Consider the following 12,885-nt stretch of genomic DNA (forward strand, 5'->3'; position numbering starts at 1 on the left):
ATCATCATCTCTCCCATCAATCTCCCATATTATCATCTCCTCCATCAATGCCCCATATCATCATCTCCCCCATCAATCCTCCATATGATCATCTCCCCCATCAATCTCCCATATCATCATCTCCTCCATCAATGCCCCATATTATCATTTCCCCATCAATCCTCCATATCATCATCTCTCCCATCAATCCCCCATATCATCATCTCCTCCATCAATGCCCCATATTATCATTTCCCCATTAATCCCTATATCATCATCTCCTCCATCATCACCCATATCATTTCCCCCATCAATCCTCCATATCATCATCTCCCCCATCAATCCCCCATATCATCATCTCTCCCATCAATCCCCCATATCATCATCTCCCCATCAGTCCTCCATATCATCATCTCCCCCATCAATCCCCCTTATCTACACATATACATATATATATATATATATATATATATATATATATATATATATATATACTATCCATGCTACACTTACCCATGATGCTCAGTCAGATTGACTGGGTATCATGGAGATGTGTCCATTCAGGGTTTAAAGGTAAGTTTATATAATGTTATTACCTAAAAGATTCTGCATTGCAAGTCAGCTGTGACTGTAATACATACTTACAGTGCTCAGACATTTATTGACAACTCTAGTTATGTTGCAGTTGTCAGCGTGCTTTCCAATTGGCCTTACAGCCTTACAGTCATGATAATAAGGAAGAGGTTCATGTTTCATGATGCAACTGGATTTTAAAAAACTGTAAGGCTTTTAATATAATTCTAAAAACATAATAATAACTGAGGTTGAATTGGCTGAGGTGGTAAGTTATTAAACACACAAACCACTCCAAAACACCACTAATCATAGACGTATGACATTGACAAGTGCTTTTATTGCACAATTGTTATTAAACAGTTAAGTATTGTGGGATTTTTGATGTCTTTCATTCACTTCGGAGAAATCAAATGGAAATAATTGAGCTCAGGTGTATTTTACCTATTTAAAACCAGACACATATGATAGACAAATGCATCAGTATGTAGCAGGCAGAATGAATGAAGGCCATGCAGTATGTGTATATCATGAACATATATCCGTCCAGCTCTGAATGACGGACAGGGCAGTGTGTATCTAGGGATGATCTCAGGGACAGATGTAAGTATTCCATATTAGCCAGGATATCGCGGTCACATTTATCTAAGTGCACTCACACAATAATGTGTGTGAGCTCATAGAAGCAGGATTCAGTAATAAAGCAGATTTCTGACCAAATAAAAACCTGTATATAAAAAGTAAGAAAAGAAAAAAAATGGACATAAAGAAAAATGGGGGTGGAAAAATACCACTGTCGGAGATTTCTTATTAAGGAGGTCATATAGTAATATATTTATTCTTTTAATATGTCATATGTTTTAAATATTGTGTGTATATAGGGGTTCACTCATATGTCTCTGTTTAACTACAATCTGAAATATTGAGTAATCCAGGTGAAGAAAATATTACATTTTTAAGTGTATTTTACTCTTTACATATTGGTTGCTATTTTTGAAGCTCCCTGTTGTTAATAGCTAAAGGGGCGGACTTGTCGACAAGTAGGTGTGGCTTTTGACTAAGTAGGTGGAGTCCAACACCACGAACATCCATATGCTTTATCTTCTCAACTTCATGATCTACAATATGACAGATTTAGAAACAGTAATGACAGTTTGTCTTACAGAAAAGCCCATTGTAGCAAACACAGCCACATAAGTGAACCTTCTAAGCTGTTCATTGTGATTTAAATTTGATATTAAAATAAACTGGATATGTGTCAGTGGATTATTTGTCAATGTGTCATGTATCTTACTGGTTAGATGTACTTAAATCATAGCTGTTGAATGGTTTGTGTGCCCCTTTAAGGCTATTTTATTACCTTAACTATCCTGTAAACTAGGCCTGGCCAACCTGTGGTTCTCCATGTGTTGTGGAACTATAAGCCCCAGCATGCTTTGCCAGTAGATAGTCAGCCGATAGCTGGGAAAGCATGCTGGTACTTGTAGTTTCACAAAACATGGATAGCCACAGGTTGGCCAGTTCTGCTGTAAACCTCCACAGTCTCTATTTTAGATTTTGTTATGGATCAGAATTTTGTTTTGGGCCATGAGACTGACAACTTTTTTGTATGTGACAAATTATTACTAACAGGCTACAGGTACATTATTTTTCCTTCGTCATCCGCGTAGAACAATGGTTACTATGTTATTCGATGTTCTGTTCCCCACATTGACTCTATATCTAAATCATGTTACATACATCTAAAGAACATTTCCATAACTCGCACATATCTCACGCAAGACACTGCAAAAACCTTAATTCATGCACTTATCATCTCCCGCATTGACTATTGCAATTCCCTCCTTACTGTCCTTCCCCAAAACAGACTCAAACCCCATCAATCTATTTTGCACGCTGCGGCAAGATTGATTTTCCTTGCAAATCGTTATTCCTCTGTTGAATCACTCTGTATGTCTCTACACTGGCTGCCTGTTTTCTACTGAATCCAATATAAAATACTTTTATTAACCTACAAGGCCATCAACAAAGCTGCACCAACATACATCTCCTGTCTTGTCTCAAAATATCTCCCAACTCGGCAACTCCGTTCTGCACAAGATCTGCATCTCTCATCCACCCTCATTACATCCTCCCATTCCCGGTTACAGGACTTTTTTCGGGGCTGCACCCACTCTATGGAATTCTCTCCCTCGCACAATAAGACTCTCCTCTGATCTACAAACTTTCAAGCATTCTCTGAAAACCTACCTCTTCAGACAAGCTTATAATATTCCTCAACCACCCTCTTAACCTCACTACCTTTAGCCTATTACCACCCGTTACACAATTTCACACAAGACAACTACCCCCTGACCAACATTGTTGTGTGACAGGATCATTTAGCTTATGAGTCACTTTTACCTTTGCAGCCTGGCTGGGCCGAAATGCAAAATGTAGACTTGGCCTTGGCCTCATGTGTCAAACTCCCAGTGTCCCATAGATTGTAAGCATGCGAGCAGGGCCTTCTAACCTCTTTGTCTGTTTTACCCAGTTTGTTTAATAGTTTACTATGTTTGTCCCCAATTGTTAAGCGCTATGGAATATGTTGGCGCTATATAAATAAATGATGTTGATGATGATGATACCACAGAATGAGGTGCCTTGTACCAGCAGCATGTGTTATCTACAAGATCAATTTTATGAACTAAACATATTGCATGTAACACAATCCATTATGTACACTTACATAAATATTTTTTATTTGGCATTGAGCTACAAAATATGGAGTTGAGCTACAAAATCAATTTTGTAATACAATAATTTATTTTTAGTCCAAAAGAATATGTTATAAAATGGAAATGCTTGATTTTATAGCCAGTAGCTTTATCAAGATAATGTCATAACACAATTTCGTAACTCAAAATTACATATGTAGCCACAAAATCACCTGTCCCAAATAAACTTGGCACTACCGAAATGATAAAGTATAATTTTGTGATACAAAATTATTCTGTAACATAAAATAATTAGTTGTATCTACAAAACAAGGTATATATATATATATGTGTTTGAACCAGCCAAAAAATGTTGTTTGCCAATTGTAGAACCCTGGCATAAAAAAAAAATCATATAATTCCGTTATTTTTTGTCTATCACACTATGGATTCAGTTTAGAGAACAGCTGGAATGTGACACAAAAAAACAGATTTTGTGCAAGTGATATGTCAATCAATCCAAAGTTCACTTGGTGGTCATTTAGAAAGTACAATAGCCTGCTGTCCCTCTATTAGGTTTCTATTGATCGCTGGCAATCTATCACCCAAATACTCCTCCAGTCTCCAAGAGATGACATCAATAATCTCAAAACTCACCGCAGTAATGTTTACTTGTACCAAAAGGGAAGTAAGAAACACTGGAGCACCAAGTGCAGGTATTTGAGATTTTCATAATCCTTATCATATAATACATCCATTACTGCGCTTTATATTGCAGATTGCTTTATTTCATAAATGGGAGCTACATATATTGTTTACAATTTGGGCTGGGAGATCAGCAATTTGAAATATAGCACACATGAAACACATGTCACTTCACCTGTAGACATTGTTCAAGGTCACGAAGGTGAAATGTTATAGGGGGTGAAGTAATTCAGCAAAAAGTCATGGTACAGCAAAAGAAAGGTGTGGTGTAAACAGAGGAGGTGTGACCTTTCCCTGCCGGTCAGCGTACAATAAACAGTCCATTGCAATACCAAACAGAGTACATTGCCTGGGAACCAGTGTTCAATACACAGCCCAGTCCCTGGCAGTCAGTGTTCGATACACGAACCAGTCCCGGGGTAAGATGATGAGACAAGGAACAGAATACCACCCCACCAATTCTGCCATCTACAACTAGGTCTATATGTCCTTTCCACTAAAGATAGGCCTGGTTACAACAAAATATTTTAACATTTATATTTGGTATCAGTGGTCGAAAGTGGACATTTAGGAGGAGCGGTATGAAAAATGTAATGGGAATGTAAGTAAATGGAAATTGATAGTTTTACAATGAAGGCAGTAGGAGCAGGGACGTCTTTCCGATTGGGCACGATGGGCAGGTGCCCAAGGGCCCAGCAGGAAAGGGGGCCGCTAGACAGGACTGCTGTAAAAAAAAAAAAATCCTGTGTAAAACAAAAACAAAAAACTTACCTTTTGCGGTCACCTGACCGCTCAGATCAGGTGGTCAGGTGGCAATCCGGCTCCCTCCCTCATCCCCTCTTCCGTGCTGTGTTCGCAGTGAATGTTGGGCGTGATGTCACGCCCGACATTCACTGCAAGCACAGCAAGGAAGAGCGCAGAGACTCAGCGCAGCACAGCACGGAGGCTCAGCGCAGAAAAAAGAAGAGAAGGGGATCGAACTTAAGGTAAGTTAAGGGGGCCCCTATATATTTATATATATATTATATATATTCTTTTTTTTAGAGGCCCCTGTGCACGCATTGCCCGGGGGCCCATAATGTTGTTAAGGTGGCCCTGAGTAGGAGAAGTGTCGGTATGACATACCACCGTATACACCCCACTTCTACCACTGTATATATAATGTAAGTGAATGGAATGTGATAGTGTTACAATGAAGGCAGTATGAGAAGTGTCGGTATGACATACCACCGTATACACCCCACTTCTACCACTGTATATATAATGTAAGTGAATGGAATGTGATAGTGTTACAATGATGGCAGTATGAGAAGTGTCAGTATGACATACCACTGTATACACCTCCACTTCTACCACTGTATATATAATGTAAGTGACTGGAATGTGATAGTGTTACAATGAAGGCAGTATGAGAAGTGTCAGTATGACATACCACTGTATACACCCCACTTCTACCACTGTATATATATAATGTAAGTGAATGGAATGTGATAGTGTTACAATGAAGGCAGTATGAGAAGTGTCGGTATGACATACCACTGTATACACCCCACTTCTACCACTGTATATATAATGTAAGTGAATGGAATGTGATAGTGTTACAATGAAGGCAGTATGAGAAGTGGCGGTATGGCATACCATCGTTCCACCACTGGTTGATATCATATATATGATATATGGTGATGAGCCATAGCTATGGATAGTCAATCACTATTAAAAGAAAGCACACAGATCCAATGATACTATTTTTTTGCTTAGGTAGGAAAAAAACTGGGGTTCCCTTACAAAAATGTTCACTTGGGAGAGAGCATTTTATTCAAAGTGGTGTTTATGTGTTTCTAACTTAGAAATACATTGATGATGGAAAAACAATGCTGTTACTAACACAGTTGATTTCCTGGCACAAAATCTTTAATGTAGCATTGATTTTATTGAAAAAATAATTTTAAGAACCTCTTTTTCCTAATACACTATCAATTTTGTTACGGAAACAACTTTATTTTGTGTTTCGGGAGTAAATTTGATTACAAAATTAATTTAAAACACAGAAGATTTATGTTACAATGGCAAATGCTTGATTTTGAACATCATTGGGTACATTTTTCAAGCTGCGGGTTTGAAAAAGGGGAGATGTTGCCTATAGCAACCAATCAGATTCTAGCTGTCATTTTGTAGAATGCACTAAATAAATGATGACTAGAATCTGATTGGCTGCTATAGGCAACATCTCCACTTTTTCAAACCCACTGTTTAGTAAATATACCCCAAGGAGTAACTTTTTTGTGTTGCAAAATGTGTTTATTTGGTGACCAGCTACATGCAGGTTAATGTTTAATTATGTAGACAAACTGTCAAACAGCACCCTCTGCCTAATTATATTTAGGAAAAGAGTAGTGTGGTTTAAATTTATATGATTTGCTGAGAATTTCTGCAATGAAAACATGACAACTTGTAGTATAGTATAAGTACCTGATCCCACAAATCAGGTTGTTTTTCAGTATGTCTGTGTAGTATGGTTCTGTTACTGGAAGCAATGTACACATACACTTGGTCCTGTCACTTTAATACTTATTTGTCTTGCCACTGTGCAAAATATCCATTAAGGGTCATTAAGTATAAAAGCACAGTGCAAATGCTGTTTTGTGATATCACTACCAGTAATTCAACACATTAACCAAGCAGTATTTTAGGATAACAGACATGTTTAAATTGTTTAAATTAAGAATGGGCTTGGATTTAAAGTGATAGTAGGTTGGACCTGTAGTGGTGTTTTTCTAGGGTTTCCACCATGTGTACTTTCCGGAGTATCCACAGACCCACAATTAAATCATCATCATCATCATTTATTTATATAGCGCCACTAATTCCGCAGCGCTGTACAGAGAACTCATTCACATCTGTCCCTGCCCCATTGGAGCTTACAGTCTAAATTCCCTAATATAGACACACACACTCACACACAGACAAGGAGAGACTAGGGTCAATTTTGATAGCAACCAATTAACCTACCAGTATGTTTTCTTTGGAGTGTGGGAGGAAACCGGAGCACCCGGAGGAAACCCACGGAGAACATACAAACTCCACACAGATAAGGCCATGGTTGGGAATTGAACTCATGACCCCAGTGCTGTGAGGCAGACATGCTAACCACTAGGCCACTGTGCTGCCCACAATTAAATGCACTTGTCAGACAATTACACATATTTGCAAAAATATAGAAAAAGGAGTGCAGGCCTGGATTTTAGTATGCCTTGTAAATAACCCTTATGTGGTTTGTATTTGTATCTCTTGAGCTCAGGATGTGCATCCAACATCTTGAAATAGATGAGTCGGGTTACCAGAGCAGTGAATGTAAAATAAATCTAATAGTTGTGACATTTGCATAGCTGTGATAACCTTCTCAGGTCATGTCATCTGATAACACCACCTACTGGTAACAAGCACACTGCAAACAACATGGGAGATAAGATAGACCCCAGTGGAATTGGACAGGACAGCAACATTAATGGGGAGGTACTGTATCTCCTCTTCATCTGCCAGTCAGAAGAAATTCCAACCAGGCAATAAATGTGCAGCAAATAAATCTTTGTTGTGTACACTATAACACTGTGGGATCAAATGGGGAATGCAGCGGTAAGGTTGTATCTGTGGTGCGTCATGGCATTAGGAGATCCATTAAACTATAAGACATGGGAATATACCAGTCATATGAATCCTCAGTTGATTGGGTCGTAAATTTCTTTGGTTGACATTTGGCATTCCAGCAGAGTTGTATGACCCAGTGACATTCCATAGATAAGAAAGGCTCAAGATAACATTGTTTTTAGTTCTCTGCGGATTTTAAGACAAAAGGTGGGCAGCTAATACATGTAGTATGGTATAATTTAAGGTAAATCATCCCGCAGTGTGGTTAAAGGCCCCTGTCGCTAAACATGAGGATGGCTCATGGCGATAATTGTTTATATCTCAACAGGTGATAGAGGAGGAGTAAGTACTAACCAGTTCACTATCTGTGCAGACTTGTATAGATTCTGATTCTGGTGATTTAAAGTGTCCATGGTAAAGACTTTAGACACTAGGACAGTGACTGATATGAATGATTATACAACATAAAATTGCTGTGTAATATGCTAATGCTATATAAACAAAGGTCACTAAATAAACATGTTGCTGCCCTTTCGTTATAGTTAATTAAATCCCAGTTTTTCAATTATACTAAATGTCCCATAATTGTGATATCAGAACACTATCATCACTTGTATTCCTTATTCCCCCACTCTTCATGTCATCAGTTTCTAGTATGGGTCATGGGTCACTGAGCTGCATGTAACCTTCTGTCACCATGTGTGGAAGAAGGGAGGTGCATAATTATTATTATTATTATTCTTTATTTATATGGCGCCACAAGCATAGGAAAAAATAAAACACACACAGTAGACCATACAGAGTACAACAGTACAGAGCAAAACAAGTAAAATCAAGACTCCAAAAGCTCCAAGCAAAGCAGGTAACAAGTACAGTGACATTGGAGAAGAAGAAATGGTATTGAGACAAGAGGGCCATGCTCGTAAGAGCTTATATTGTAAAGGGAGGAGAAACAGACAGCAGGCACAAGGGAGTCAGTGGAGGGGAGCAAGCGCACTAGGAGCACAAACAGGGAAGCTGTGGAGAACAAGGATGGAGAAGGTAAGGTGGATGGCTGGAAGGCTTTAAGAAACAGATGGGTTTTGAGAGCCTGTTTCAAAGTGTTCAGATTAGGGGACAGACGGATGGAGTGAGGGAGGTCATTACAGTGGAGGGGGCAGCATGGGAGAAATCTTGAATTCTGGTGAGGGATGAGGTGATCAGTGCAGAGGAGAGACAACGGTCATTGGTTGAGAGCAGGGAAGGGGTGGGAGTATGAATGGAGAGGAGGTTGAAGATATAAGTGGCAGTGGAATGGGAGAGGGCCTTGTAGGGGAGAGTTAGGAGTTTAAAGAGGATTCTGTAGGGGAAAGGGAGCCAATGTAAGGCAAGGCAAAGAGGGGAGGCAGAGGAGGAGCGGTGTGAAAGAAAGATAAGTCTTGCAGCCGCATTGAGAATAGAGCGAAGGGGGGCGAGTTGGGAGTGGGGGAGGCCGGTGAGAAGGTTACAGTAATCGAGGTGGGAAATGATGAGTGCATGCATAATGGTTTTGGTGGCATCCAAAGAAAGAAAGGGAGAGGTACGGTTAGGTAATGCACCTCATCACCTGCGCTTTCTCTGCCCTGGCTAGCTCTTGGTTGTGGGCCCAAGTGACCAGAGGGTCCACGCTCATGCATTGTTTGCTACCTCTTTGCTCCCAGTAGGATGTCTCTCTGTCATACAGCCAAACTCTGTGGTCATTTCTCCCTCACATTTGTCCCATTTCACTCATATTCTCTCAGTCAAGATGTAGCTTGGCCCCTCCTGGCAGCAGGCTATGGACAAAGGGGCAGTGGTGGAACTACCATTGGTGCAGCAGGTGCGGTGCACTGGGGCCCATGGATATAATGGGGCCCACTGCACAGGAACAAGCAAGCTGTGGGCCCCGGTTCCTTCCACCCCACTTCCCTGCACTGGGGCCCACAGCTCTCTAGCTGCCACTCTCTCTCCATGTTTCTTGCGATCAGATCATACTAGACTTAAGTTGCTAAGCAAACAATTATTGGTGTGTTTCCATTGAGCTCTTCACTTCTTAAAATGGTCACGGCAAGCTTTGTCACCCAATTTATTTTCATTAAAATCGGACTGTATAGCGGAACAGAGGTACGCACAAGCGCTACTGAGGGTGAAGATGAGATGTGAAGGTGGCGCCGGTGGGGGCTGTAGGTCTCCGCCTGTCACCATCCTTTTATCTCCTACTCGCTTATCCTCAATAGCCTGCCTGAGGATAACTCATTGTCTTCAGCCTTTACAGTGAGAATACTTCAAGATTTAGAACTGAGGGCCCAAATAAGCATGAAGCAAATTAAAAGCTGAGGCTGTGTCATATCATCATCATCATCATCACCATTTATTTATATAGCGCCACTAATTCCGCAGCGCTGTACAGAGAACTCACTCACATCAGTCCCTGCCCCATTGGGGCTTACAGTCTAAATTCCCTACCAAACACACACACACACAGTCTAAGGTCAATTTGTTAGCAGCCAATTAACCTACCAGTATGTTTTTAGAGTGTGGGAGGAAACCGGAGCACCCGGAGGAAACCCACGCAAACACGGGGAGAACATACAAACTCCTCACTGGTAAGGCTATGGTTGGGAATTGCTGTAAGGCAGAAGTGCTAACCACTTAGCCACCATGCTGCCCTTCATATAACTAAATTTATCCCTCGAAGGCCAAAAGTTTAACTGGGGGATGTATAGGTCCATCTGATGTCATAGGGGAGGGCTAAGGGCTAGTCTTTAAAAGTGATGGGTGGAGAGTAAAAATCATTCAAGATGTTGACCGTCCACCCTCCCTGGTTTGAATGGACCTCCGTGCCTGCTATGGCTTGTCGGGCTGTTCTTTCGGGCTGTATTCTGGCATTGAGATGGTGGAGGTCCTGGATGCAGTGAAGTCGACGGCCAGTAGTTGGACCGCGCATTACGGTAATGGGCATGCTGATCTCGCTATGGTCTTGGTGCAAGTACCGCCCCTTTGGGTCTGCTTGTGGTTGCACTCCATTCAGCCCAGGAGAGTTGCGGGTTCATGGAGTGCCTGGGATTGAGTGTCCCAGTAAGGTATATATGTGCGCCCAGGGTGCTGTTTCGTTAACCACCCCTGTTTGCGGATGTCCCATGGTTAAATTCTGGGATATCCTAGTTGCCTAGAGTATGTCGTACTGACTGCTCTTTTCTCCATCACCAGATTGGCTTGCAAAATAAACTCCTATTATTATTGCCACAATTATGTCTCGTGTCAATTATTCATAGAAGTTAAAAAAGTTATTAAGAGTTTTAAGTGCAGTGAGCGATTTCAGCCATTACGCATTTTATAAAACCTTACCACATGTTAGAGCTCACGACCACCAAAATGAGCTTTCAGAACGGCTAGAGTAGAGGTCTTCACCTTTAGCAGCCACCTTTCCCGTAGAGCTTTATGTGCTCACATGTACTCAGTTGCCCCCAAGTCTTAAGCTCAGAGTAGTTAAAGCTCATCAATGATGGCCGTAGCGCAGATGGAACCGGAGGCGCTAGCCCAGACAGTGGCAGGCCGAGGTCAGAGGTCCGTAGCAGACAGGCAAATCGATATCCAGGCAGAGGTCAGGGTAACAGGCAAAGTCCAGAATACAAGCCAAAAGGTCAGGGTCACAGGCAAAGTCCAAGGAACAGGCAAAGGTCACAATGGAAGATTAGGCAGTCAGGAATCTAACACTAACAGCAGGTCAGCAACAGGACTGGAAACGCTATAACCAGCAGAGAGGCTAAGCCCTCCCTGCCTTAAATACAGAAGGCAGCCAATCAGAGCCCTGCCCAACAAGTATCCCCATAGGGCTGCCTAACAAATTAATTACTGGATTAATTAGCCCGCAGGCTGTTTATCAGTATGCGCACACACCCAGCTGTCAGCATTGCCAGGACGCGGCGCTGCTTTAGAAAGTGTCCCTACCGTTACCATGGAGACGGTTGGGCCACCGGAAACCGGAAGTGATGTCCCGGATGTTGCCATGGCAGCCAGGACACCGATGGAGGTGGCGAGCCGGGACGCCAATGGAGGAGGCGAGCCGTGGCGATCTGTAACACCACATTTATGTTTTCATGTTTATTTGTTTTTTACTTTGGAGCACAACTATTCTCTTATATTTTAAAATGAATTTCAGTTTATACCTCTTCCTGTCACAATTTTGCAACCCTCAAAATGTTATTCTCCCCAAAAGCCTGTAACCCTGGGCTGCAGCCTTGTCAGCCTATTAGATAATCTGGCCCTAGAACCAGCCCTGCCTGTATGCCATGTGTGCTGGATTGCAGTCTTTAAAATAAATCCTGATTTTTAACTCTCTCTTCTTTTATTAGGAACAAGAATAGGGTTTCACTTTGGATAGATGTTAGGGAAAGGTTTGGTGTTTTTACGCCAGTTTTGGGTTATTTATGTAGATTGTAAGCTTGTCTACAGGGTGCACCTGTCTGTCTTTTAATACCCAGTCCTATTTTATAACTTTGTTTCTTCCCAATTGTAAAGCACTTCAGGAATATGGTGGCGCTATATAAATAAATGTTAATAAATCATTTATCACATAGGAATATTTTAGTTGGGGCTAGGTTTGCTCCTTCTAAATCGAGCGCAAGACTTTGTTAGCTATATATATTGCAGGTTATTCACTAATTCTCTAATTAGTATAGGGTACAGAGGGAAAAATTATAAAGCACAAATAAACACAGTAATAAACTAGCACACACTAATGAGTGCAAGGGTAGTCTTATGAACTATCAAATGACCATTTACTTTACACTGTCCATTCCAGGTGCACACTACCTCGTTTGTAAGATAAAATCTCCTCTGGCAGCTTGATGTAATTACCGCTGCTTAACTTTCAGACCCCAATTGGGGAGTCTTAACACAGCCACCCATTGCTCTGAGTTATTGCTGAAATAATCACAGTCAGGCTTCAGACCCTACACTACTCCACGTTAGGAGACTATGTTCTTAGTAAAACCAAAATTGGGTGGCACTCAGCCACGTATAACTAGTGCTTACCCAGCTAAACTGGCACCTATCTACAGTAAGACTAATGTCTTTTCAGTCAATTTTTCTAATAATGCAGAAGTAATTACTATATCAGCATCTTCCCATTTGGTTTAGAGAAATTACGCTGCTACAAAAATCATTATATTGTGCGCTAACCTACCATATGGGGCTATGCCAGGAAATGACCAATTATTGTAAATGACTAACTCCCCCCTAGGATTTTATTGCCAATTAAAGTTTTTACACAACTTCCTCTTTCCAT

This window comes from Mixophyes fleayi, chromosome 1 (genome assembly GCF_038048845.1).
Source record: "Mixophyes fleayi isolate aMixFle1 chromosome 1, aMixFle1.hap1, whole genome shotgun sequence".
Classification (NCBI taxonomy): domain Eukaryota; kingdom Metazoa; phylum Chordata; class Amphibia; order Anura; family Limnodynastidae; genus Mixophyes; species Mixophyes fleayi.